Source organism: Piliocolobus tephrosceles, chromosome 19 (assembly GCF_002776525.5).
Source record: "Piliocolobus tephrosceles isolate RC106 chromosome 19, ASM277652v3, whole genome shotgun sequence".
Classification (NCBI taxonomy): Eukaryota; Metazoa; Chordata; class Mammalia; order Primates; family Cercopithecidae; genus Piliocolobus; species Piliocolobus tephrosceles.
Window position 1 is genome coordinate 27523161 of NC_045452.1, and position 12087 is coordinate 27535247.

The following is a 12087-nucleotide window of genomic DNA, read 5'->3' on the forward strand; positions in this document are numbered from 1 at the left end:
ATGTCCCCGAATGGGGCTCCCAACACAGCCTGGGGACGCCGCCGAACTCCGTGGACTACCCGCTGTGAGCGCCCCGGGGGCGGGAGAGGCCGAGGCGCTGGTGGCTCTGGGCGTCCCACCCCGGGAGTGAGTGTCTCAGCCCCCGCCCCAGGCAGGGTCGAGTCCGCATCGACGTCTCAGGACGCCTGCAGACCTGGAACTCCTGCCTGTCGCCCTCTACCCTCCAGATTGTGAGCGAATATCTCTCCCACTTTAATGCCCTCCACCACATAGCAAGGCACACGGTGGAGTGTGCTGTTTGGGGTTGATGACACTGAAGGAATAAAACAAGAAACCTTTTAAACGTACACAACCCTGACAAGGAAACTTGTTCAAAACCAATCATTGCGTTCATCATAAAAGTAAAGAAAGCAAGGAGGTGTGTGTCCACGCACAGGGTAAATGTGGGCTGGGTGTGGGGTCCTGACTTGGAGAGGGTTTGAGGGCAGTATCAACTCGCATTGCATTGTGAGGGAGGCCTTGGCAGGGCACGGGGAGAGGCCAGAGAGCCTCCCAGGTGCAGGGCAAGGCATTGGCTATTGCTTGGGGGCAGAAACAGACACCTGTGGAGCAATGAGAGGCTTCTGGCTGCAGAGGGGCAGCCGGGAGACCTGCCCCAACCCTCTTCCCGCCCTGGGTCTTGTTTCCTGACATCCCAGGTCGTGTACAAATGTCTCCTCTCCCAGAAGCCGAGGTTAAAAAATGGTCGAACCATTAATTACTTAACAGTTTGTTCGGACAGTACTGTCTGCAGCAGTGGGGTTTTTACGCAGCATAAAAATACCAGAAAACAAAGTTGGAAAGCGAGGGCCACTCAGGATGACCGTCCACCCGTGGCTCATGGTCCAGGTCATTGAGATGTATGACCCTCCTGAGACAGCAGATGGCAGAGGTGCTTGTGCCTTTGGTTAGTGGGGAGTGGGTGGAATGTGGCTATGTTTTGGTTGTGGGGTGAACTTGTCAACAGTGTGATCATAATCATGGCTAACAGGTTATTTTTTTTTTCTTTTTTTTTTTTTGAGATGGTGTCTCGCTCTGTTGCCCAGGCTGGAGTGCAATGGCATAATATCAGCTCACTGCAACCTCCACCTCCTGGGTTCAAGGGATTCTCCTGCCTCAGCCTCCCGAGTAGCTGGGATTACAAGTGCCTACCACCAGGCCTGGCTAATTTTTGTATTTTTAGTAGAGACGAGGTTTCACCATGTTGTCCAGGCTGGTCTCGAACTCCTGACCTCAGGTGATCCACCCGCCTCGGCCTCCCAAAGTGCTGGGATTACAGGAGTGAGCCACCATGCCAGGCTAGCTAACAGGTAATGAGCACTCGCCAGCCACCATCTCATACCCTCTCGCTGAATGCTCACAGTGACCCAAAGGGGTGACCCTGTCACCATCGTCCATCCCATCTTTCAGAAGTGGACACTGAGTCATGCTGAAGTTATATAATATGCACTCAGGTCACGTGGTTGGTAGCATCTGAGGCAGGCATCTGGACACAGGCGGCTTGACTCCGGAGCTCCTCTCAACCACAAGCTGGTATCGACAAGCCTCCACCATGAAGGTCCTGAATGATACAAATAAAATAGCATTTGAAGGAGAGTGATCTCCTTGGACGCAGACCAAGTGGCCCATTTGGCAGTGGGTATGTACGAAGAAGCTAGGACAACTATTTGCTAGCTTGCTAGAATGTCATCGTTTGCGAAGTATCTTCATATACATAATCATATCTGATTCTCCCAGCAGCCCTGTGTGCTGGGCAAAGCAGATATTAGCAAACCCATTTTACAGATGAGGAAAGTGAGTCTCGGAGGCTGTTGAGTGGCTGGCCTGGAAGCTGGTAGCTTCCTGGCAGCTTTGGAAGCTGCAGTCAGGTAGTGGGATTTCAGAGTGCAGTTGGAACCTTCGAGTGATGACAAGGCCCGGGGTAGGGGTGGCCATGGTGGAACGGAGGTGAAGGTCACCACCCAGGAGGTGTGGAAAGAGCTGTGCAGCGCTGGCAGCCCCCGGACACCTCGTGCACCTGAGCTGGGGCTGGCCTGGAACCAGCACAGTCAGGCACCTGCTGTGGGTCAGGCCTGTCGGTAGCTAGTTTCAACCACTCTTCATGATTTATCTCACTTTATCTCCCTCTCCTCAGCCATGCTTTCCAACTTTGTTTTCTGTTATTTTCCTCCACTTACTGAGGCTGAGTGCTGTGACTTGTGTGAAAGCGTGACTGGCAGAGCCTACAACTGTCTGCCTACGATGTTGTTATTTCTGTCCCTCTCCGAGGGCCTCTTCTCGGCTGATGTCCTCTGCACACTTGCCCACCGTGGAATCCAGCCCGCTTCTCAAGCCTCACTGTTTAGATTTGCGATGCCAGTTCCTGGGGATGGTTTTAGCTCTGAAAATGGAAAGAAGGACACTTAGCTTAGAAATGTTATGGATGAAATAATTCTTGAGGATTTGTAATAGACTCTGGGGGCGGGGAGGAGCCGAACCAGCGAAGAAGAAGAGGAAATGAGTGACATAAAAATTGGGGGCTTGGGAAGACAATGATAGGGTGGTTTAAAAAGGGAAGGATTTGGTATAAAGAAAATAAGTCCTGTTCAGTAATGTTTGGTGGTGGTGAGATACTGCTCATAGGGTAGACAGAAGCAGGAAGTGAGGGTGAGAGGTAAGGACCACAGAAGCACACCTGTGAGTCATCGGGGGATGCATGGAACCCAGAAACCATGCACGTAAAGCCTTGGGGGGCTGCCAGCGCTGGGCCACCCTTCCCACACCTCCTGGGCAGTGACCTTCACCTCCGCTCACTGTGGCCACCCACGCCCTGGGCCCTGTCATCACTCGAAGGTTCCAACTGCACTCCGAGATCCCACTCCCTGACCACTTCCGACACTGCCAGGCCTCTCACGCCTCCATCCCATCACACCCCCGACCTCGTCCTGATCTCAGCTCCCTGCACTTTCCTGTGGACACCAGCCACCCCGGGTCCCCATCTCTAGGCCTCCAGACCACAGTGGACATTATCCCAGCCACCCTCTTCCCAGCGCCCTCACATGCCTGGCCCTTTTGTCCTTCCGCCCTGCTCATCCGCAACACTCAAGCCAGGGATTTACACAGCACCTGTCTCCGCCACCCCATGCTAGCCTCCGCGCTCTGATGGGAGAGAGCCCACACCAAGGATATTTGGTGCCTGCAAAGCCATGGTACCCGGAGGCAGCTGCTTGCTCTGTGCCCTCCGCCTCCTCCTCTCCCCAGCATGTATTCCACATAGGTGACATATTTTCCGGCAGATGGCTCTGCCTTCTAGTTCACAAAGAAACAGGGCAGGGCACAGGCATGGACGCCCAGGGTGCTGTGCTCCCCTACCTAGAAATGCATATTCTTTCTTTCTTTTTTTTTTTTTAGATGGAGTCTCGCCCTGTTGCCCAGGCTGGAGTGCAGGATCACCATCTTGGCTCACTGCAACCTCTATCTCCCAGAATCAAGTGATTCTCCTGCCTCAGCCTCCCGAGTAACTGGGATTACAGGTACCTGCCACCACCCCCAGCTAATTTTTGTATTTTTAGTACAGATGGGGTTTCACCATGTTGGCCAGGCTGGTCTTGAACTCCTGGCCTTGTGATCTGCCCACCTCGGCCTCCCAAAGTGCTGGGATTACAGGTATGAGCCACCACACCGGCCTAGAAATACATTTTCTGTGTGTGACCACCATGCCAAGTGCTTTGTGGCTATGTCATCTCATTCATCCTTGCGCCAACCCCCCATTATTCTCATTTTGCAGGTAGGGAACCTGGGGCTCAGTGAGATGGAGTGACTTTGACCTCCCTGATGTTCCACAGGCAGCAGGTAGGAAAACGAGGCTGCGGGGTTTCACATGTGTGCCCTGACTCCACAGAGCCAGGTATCAGGCTTGGTGCCAAGACTAGAACCACAAGCTGGATAGACGACGTTCCTACCCTCATGAAGCATATGTTTTAGGACAGACAGGCAACAAACAAGGAGATGAGTGACTCCACTGAATAATTACAGACTGTGTAGGTGTTGGCAAAGGGAGATGCAGAGTTCAATGACCCAGAATGCAGAGCACACTGACTTAGGTGTGGGGTCAGTGGAGACCCCAGCAGGTGAGTCACGTCCTGTCTTGCTAGCCACCTGTTCCTTGCTATCCACCTTCACCTGTTCAAGGGCGGTGCACTCACTTGTGCTCAGGATGCCAGCGTTAGCAAAGCATCTCACCCTCACTGTGGACAAGCAGCCTTGGTATAGATGATGAGCTTAGGGGACTGAGGCCTAGAGGTAGAGAGGTTGTAGGCGTATTTTTGGGGTCAATCATCTACAGAAGAAATGAGTCCTTATAGAGAAAACCAGGGGCCAGGCGCAGTGGCTCATGCCTGTAATCCCAACACTTTGGAAGGCTAAGGTAGGCAAATCGCCTGAGGTCAGGAGTTCGAGACCAGCCTGGCCAACATGGTGAAACCCCATCTGCACTAAAAATACAAAAATCAGCCGGGGGCGGTGGCGGGTGCCTGTAATCCCAGCTACCTGGGAGGCTGAAGTGGAAGAATCACTTGAATCTGGGAGATAGAGGCTGCAGTGAGCCAAGATGGTGCCACTGCACTGCAGCCTATGCAACAGAGCAAGACTCCATCTAAAAAAAAAAAAAAAGAGAGAGAGAAAAAACCAGGGTTTGGGTCACCAGCCTTGGATGGGTACCTCAGCTGGGTCCCTCCATCTTTGGATGATGGCGTGGGCCACAATGGAGGCAGGTTAGTTTGATTCCTGTCAGCAAATAGTCAGTGAGCATCTTGTCCCAGCTGGGACTCCCTAGGACGTGGGGGATAGAGGATTTGGGCATAGGAAATTTATTGGGAAGTTCTCTTGGGATCACAGTGGAGAGTAAAGGAAGTGGGATTGGGCAGGGGGAGAAGCTAAATGTTTGATGGTGACAGTGGGCGATCAGTTTTAGTGAGTGGCTGTCCGTGTTGGTGGGCTCATGCATGGCTTCAATCCCTGCCACTGTAGCCAATCGATTCATGAGAACATTGTGTCCACTCCATGGGGACCAAGGACAAAGGCTGGTGGCTAATGCCATTGTTGGTTGTTGAATGCCACTTCCGTATTGGTCACTCTCCAGCACGCATGAAACTGTGATACAAAGAATTTTTTTTTTCTTGTTGCCCATTCTCTTCGTTCATTCACACCTTCTTTCTCCTCAAGATCGTCTGATTCCCAATCTTCAGGCTTCTGACCAGGCTATCTGCCACTGCTCACAAATCTATATAAACTCCAACCTTGGGCCACCTCTCTTTTGTTGTGAAATAGATGACCAGCCCACCGCTTGGAGCTCTGTCCCTTAAGATTTCAACTTATAGCTGCTTTCAAAGCCATCCCCAGATGGGGCTGCAATCCAGCCACATTCCGCTTTTGGCCTGTGCCCGTGTACCGAGTGTGGTCAGCAGAACAGTCTCCCAAGGAGGCCCCAATCCTAAGTCCTCGCACCTGTAAATATGTTAAATTACATGGCAGGGGTGGATTCAGGTTGCTCATCAGCTGATCTTGAAGTGGGAGATTATCCTAAATTATCTGGGTGGTCCCAATGTAATCACAGGGATCTTATAAAAAAAAGGAGAAAGGAAAGTTCATGTTAGAGAGAAAGGAGGTGTGATAATGAAAGTAAAGAACCAGAAGGATGGCAGCGTGAGACAGGATGGCAGCCCTGTGTGGCTGGCTTTGAAACTGGAGGAAGAAGCCATGAGCCAAGGAGTGTGGACTCCTCTAAAGGTAGAAAAAACAGGGAAACATCCTCCCCTAGAGTCTCCAGAAGGAGCTGATGGGCCAGGCGCGGTGGCTCACACCGGTAATCCCAACACTTTGGGAGGCCGAGGTGGTGGTTCACCTAAGGTCAGGAGTTCGAGACCAGCCTGGCCAACATGGCGAAACCCCATCTCTACTAAAAATACAAAAGTTAGCTGGGTGTGATGGCACGTGCCTGTAGTCCCAATTACTCAGGAAGCTGAGGCAGGAGAATCGCTTGAACTTGGGAGGCAGCAGTTGCGGTGAGCCAGTCGCACCATTGCTTTCCAGCCTGGGTGATAGAGTGAGACTCCATCTCAAGAAAAAAAAAAAAAAAGGAGCTGATGGACACCTTGATTTTAGCCCAGTGAGACCCATTTCTGTCTTCTGAACCGCAGGACAGTGAGATATTAAATGTGTGTTATTTTAAGTCACTAAATTTGTGAGTATTTGTTACTGCACCACCAGGAACTAATACACCAAGCAATTCCATCTATGAATCAAGCCTGCTTTTTTTCCTTCTTCCTGTGATCCTAAGGCACTCCCATCTGGTGGCCACAGGTGTGAGCTTAGGGACACATACCAGTGCAACGGAGGTGGATGACGTGAGTTTGGGCCACTGGCTTGTGTGACGTGCTTTTGCCCTCTGGCCTTGCCAGTTCTCAGTCCTGGATGTGCCACTTCCGTCCTCTGGTGAATTGCTGCAGCACCTGCCAGGGTGTGATAGAATCAGGCTTGTGATGCACGGTACTGGTCACATGGACACTTGACATCATGGTCAGGGTCTCCATATCTACCAGGGCTCGGTAGCATGCCAGGAGCTTGTTTCCTTTAAAAGTTTGCTGACTGGGGCTGGGCACAGTGGCTCATGTCTGTAATCCCAGCAATTTGGGAGGCCGAGGCAGGCAGATCACTTGAGGTCAGGAGTTCGAGACGAGCCTGGCCAACATGGTGAAATCCCGTCTCTACTAAAAATATAAAAATTAGCCGGGCACAGTGGCACATGCCTGTAATCCCAGCCACCCCAGAGGCTGAGGCGGGAGAATCATTTGAACCTGGAAGGCGGAGGCTACAGTGAGCCGAGATTGCACCACTGCACTCCAGCCTGGGCGACAGAGCGAGACTCTTATCTCAAAAATAAAAGAATTTTGCTGACTGTTGGTAAATTTACTCAGTGGCACAATCAAGGCATTTTGGAGCACTTCCATCACCCCTACTAGTTTTTCCATTGGTGGTCTATTTGCAGTGTGTCCTGTGGTCATTTGCCAAATATCCCTGTTCCTACTCCCAGCTCCAGGCAAATACAAATCTACTGCTTGCCTGTATCATTTTTGGTCTTTTCTAGAGATTTCATATAAATGTAATCATATACTACGTAGTCTTTTTTGTCTGCTGTCTTTCCTTTATCATAATGCTTTTTAGGTATATCCATGTCGTAGGTATCTCCCCACACTGACAGTCAGAACTGCAATGTCTCCTAGCCCTGCGTGAGCCCCGGGAATTGTGAAGGTTACAGTTCCCTGACAGTTGTTCTTTGTCTTGTTCTGTGGACTCTCCCCCAGTGCATGCACAGTTTAATATTTAGTCCAAGACCCAAGCAGATGCCTATCTGATTTCTGGAGTTCATTCTCTGCGAAGCTCCCACCTCCGGAAATTCCAGCCGCTTCGATTTGCAATCTGTGATCTCTGCCTCCTTAATTCATTGAGATTGTCTTGCTATCCTGAGCCCCTGCTTTCTGTGCTGTGATGTGGAACGTGAGTCCAGGCAGAAAGGCTGGGCGATCAGAAAGATCACCTCGTTTATTTCCTTCTCTCAGAGATCCCAGTCCTATTCTTCCTGTTAATCGATGTCTGAGAAAGCTTTCTGTTTCCTGTATCTTTTGCCCAGTTTTTTAGTTGTTTGAGGCAAGAGGGCAAGTCTGCCACTAGTTATCCTTCACGACCATTATTATTGTTGGATTTTTTTTTTTTTTTTGACAGAGTCTCACTATGTCGCCAGGCTGGTGTTCTGTGGCATGATATCGGCTCACTGCAACCTCTGACACCCTGGTTCGAGTAATTCTCCTGCCTCAGTCTCCCAAGTAGCTGGGATTACAGGGACGTGCCACCACACCCAGCTAATTTTTGTATTTTTAGTAGAGACAGGGTTTCACCATGTTGGCCAGGCTGGTCTCGAACTCCTGACCTCAGGTGATCCACCCACCTTGGTCTTCCATGTTATCACTATAGTTTTGTCTTTTCTATAATTCCGTATAAATGAAGTTATACAGTACACAGTCTCTTGTACTTGATGCCCTTCATTTAGTATGATGTTTTTGAGACTCACCCACATTTTTGCATGTGTTAGTATTTTGTTTCTTTTTATTGCTGCACAGCATTTTATTATATGGCTGTATCACAATTTGCTTGCCCATTCACCAGGTGATGGACATTTGAGTTGCTTCTGTTTGGGGCTGTTACGAATAATGTTACTGGAAGGATTCACATACATGTTTTGTGTGGACATATGTGGAAATGCTGGGACATGTTGTAAATGTATGGTTAGCTTTTGTTTTTCTTGAGACAAGGCCTCACTCTGTCATGCAGGCTGGAGTGCAGTGGTGCCATGATAACACACTATAACCTCAAACTCCTGGGCTCAAGCAATTGTCTTGCCTCAGCTTCCCGAGTAGCTGGGACTACAGGTGTGCACTACCACGCCCAGCTCATTTGTTAATTTTTTTGTAGAGACAGAGTCTCCCTATGTTACCCAGGCTGATCTTGAACTCCTGGGCTCAAATAATCCTCCTGTCTTGGCCTCCCAAAGTGCTGGGATTGCAGGTGTGAGTCAATGTGCCTGGCAATGTTGAGTTTTTAAAGGTATTGCCATACTGTTTTGCAAAGTGGCCATATCAATTTGCACTCCAACTAGCAATGTATAAGAGTTCCAGTTACTCTCGGCCTGGCGCAGTAGCTCGCGCCTATAATCCCAGCACTTTGGGAGGCCGAGGTGGGTGGGTCACCTGAGGTCAGAAGTTCGAGACCAGCCTGCCTAACATGGTGAAAACCCACCTCTACTAAAAATACAAAAATTAGCCAGGCGTGATGGTGGGCACCTGTAGTCCCAGCTACTTGGGAGGCTGAAACAGGAGAATCACTTGAACCCGGGAGGTGGAGGTTGCAGTGAGCCGAGATGGTGCCACGGCACTCCAGCCTAGGCGACAGAGTGAGACTCTGTCTTAAAAAAAAAAAAAAGTTCCATTTACTCTAATCCTCACTGACACTCATAAACTTTGTTTTTTCTAATGGGTGTGTATTGATAGCTTATTGATTTCCTATTTGAATTAAATTTGCATTTCGGTCAAACCCATGTTTCTGGTAAGACTATCAAAATGTCCGGTATATTCCACTACCTGATGGGCCATTTAAATGTGTATGGACAGATTTCATTCAAATGTCCTCTTCGGTGCCTATTTTCTGGTTGTAGAAAAGCTTTCCCATGCAAGAGGGCTGATGTTATGACAGTGGCTCATTATGCTCAGTGCTTTCTCTCCAGGTGAAGAAAGCTTTTCATGGTTCCCTGACTGAGGAAAATCAACCCCTCCACAATCTAGAACCTGAAGACCAGATCTTCTGAGAACATCAGAAATAGACTGTCTTTGCCATCCACGTGACAGCCAAACTCTGGGACCTTGAACTTTGGGTTCATAATCTCACAACCCAAAAGGTTCCTTCCACACTTCTGGAACTGCACAACCATTGGAAACTTTAAGGTAACGCTAACCAGGCAAGTGTCTCCCCAGAAGATGATATTCTTGATGTGAACAGCTTTTCCCCAAGATTGTGAATCAAGATTTCTCTACTACCAGGAGACTCTTAATCTTTCAAATATTCCCCCCTTGCTTATGCCTCTATAAGCAATAGAAGTGAAGTCGGGGTCAGTTGTGTGCATTCATGGGGTATACTTTTATTTGTGAAGGATTTTGCAGCCAGTCTTATATACATGGATAACCTCACAGTTTGCCTCCCGGGTTCATGCCATTCTCCTGCCTCAGCCTCCCAAGTAGCTGGGACTACAGGCACCTGCCACCACGCCCGGCTAATTTTTTTTTTTTTTGTATTTTTAATGGAGACGAAGTTTCACTGTGTTAGCCAGGATGGTCTCGATCTCCTGACCTCGTGATCCGCCTGTCTCGGCCTCCCAAAGTGCTGGGATTACAGGCATGAGCCACCGCACCCGGCCTGTTTTTGTTTTCAAGATGCAGTCTTGCTTTGTTGCCCAGGATGGAGTGCAGTTGCGCCATCTCGGCTCACTGCAACCTCTGCCTTCCAGATTCAAGCTATTCTCCTGCCTCAGTCTCTCAAGTAGCTGGGATTAAAGACATATGCCACCACGCACAAACCATTTTTGTATTTTTGGTAGAGACAGGGTTTCGTCATGTTGGGCCAGGCTGGTCTTGAACTCCTGACCTCAAGTGATCTGCCCACCTTGGCCTCCCAAAGTGCTGGGATTATAGGCATGAGCCACAGAGCCCGGCTCTTTTATTTTTAAATTGAGATAGGGTCTTGCTCTGTTACCTAGGCTGGAGTGCAGTGGTGCAATCACAGGTCATTGCAGTCTTGACGTCTTGGACTCAACAATCCTCCCACCACAGGCTCCTGAGTAGCTGGGACTACAGGTGTGCACCACCACAACTACCTTAATTTTTTGTTTTTGTTTTTTTAATGTTTTAGTAGAGACATGGTCTTGCCACGTTGCCCAGGCTGGTCTCAAACTCCTGAGCTCAAGCAATCTTCCCGTCCTGGCTTCCCAAAGTGCTGGGATTGCAAGTGTGAGCCACCACACCCAGCCTATTATTCTTTTTTTTTTTTTTTTGAGACGGAGTCTGGCTCTGTCCAGGCTGGAGGGCAGTGGCACAATCTCGGCTCACTGCAACCTCTGCCTCCCAGGTTCAAGTGATTCTCCTGCCTCAGCCTCCTGAGTAGCCGGGATCACAGGCACCCGCCACAATGCCCGGCTAAGTTTTGTATTTTTAGTAGAGACAGGGTTTCACCATGTTGGCCAAGCTGGTCTTGAACTCCTGACATCAGGTGATCCACCTGCCTCAGCCTCCCAAAATGCTGGGATTACAGGCGTGAGCCACTGTGCCCAGATGATAGTATCTAATCTTTAATCAGTGTTTATTCCTTTATACTTTACTGTAATTATTGATATGATTTGGCTGGGTCTATCATTTTATTTATATTTATGTATTTATTTAGAGACAGGGTCTCGCTCTGTTGCCCAGGCTGGAGTGCAGTGGCACAATCACAGCTTACTGCAGTCTTACCTTCCAAGCAAGGGGTCCCTCAACTTCAGCCTCCCAAGTAGCTGGGGCTAAGGCCTGCACCACCATACCCGGCTAAGTTTTAAAAAAAAATTTTTTTAGAGATGGGGTCTCACAATGTTGCCCAGGCTGGTCTTGAACTCCTGGGCTCAAGTGATCCTCTTGCCTTGGGCTCCCAAAGTGCTGGGATTACAGGTATGAGCCACCACATCTGGCATTTGTTTTCTGTTTGTCTTCCTGTTTTCCCTCTTTCAGTTCCTCCTTTTCTTTTTTATTTTCTCATTTGAATGTTTTTCAGAACTACATTTTGATTTTCCCGTTAGCCTCTTAGCTACACTTTCTTACATTTTTTAACGGCTACCCTAAGGAATATAATATACAATGAGCTTATAGGTCAGTATCCTCCTCTGTCCTTTGCTATTGTTGTTACATGTAATACATCTACATAGATTATACAGCTCACAAGAACATGCTTAATTTTTGCTATGAACCATTATATGGTCTATAAAACAATTGAGAAGAAAAATGCAAATGGGAAAAATTATTTGTATTTACCCAGCTATTTACCATGTCTAATACTTGTCAGCTTTTCTGAGGATTTGAGTTTCCATCTGATCATTGCCCTCAGCATGAAGTTCCTTTAGCATTTCTCGTGGTGCAGTTCTGTTGGTTGAGGACATCTCTTAGCTTTATTTTATCTGAACCTGTCTGTCTATTGTTTTTATTCTTGAATAATTTTTTCTGGATATAAAATTCCTGATTGATAATTTTTTTTCCTTCAGGAGTTTACAAATGTTCCACTATCCTCTGGACTCCATGGTTTCTGATAAGAAGCAGTCAAGAATCAATCATTGTTTTTCTGTGTATGTCATTTTTATCTTGATGCTATCAAGATTTTTGTTTGCTCTCTTTCTTTGGCTTTCACCAGTGTGATGTGTCTTAGCACAGGCTTCTTTATGTTGGT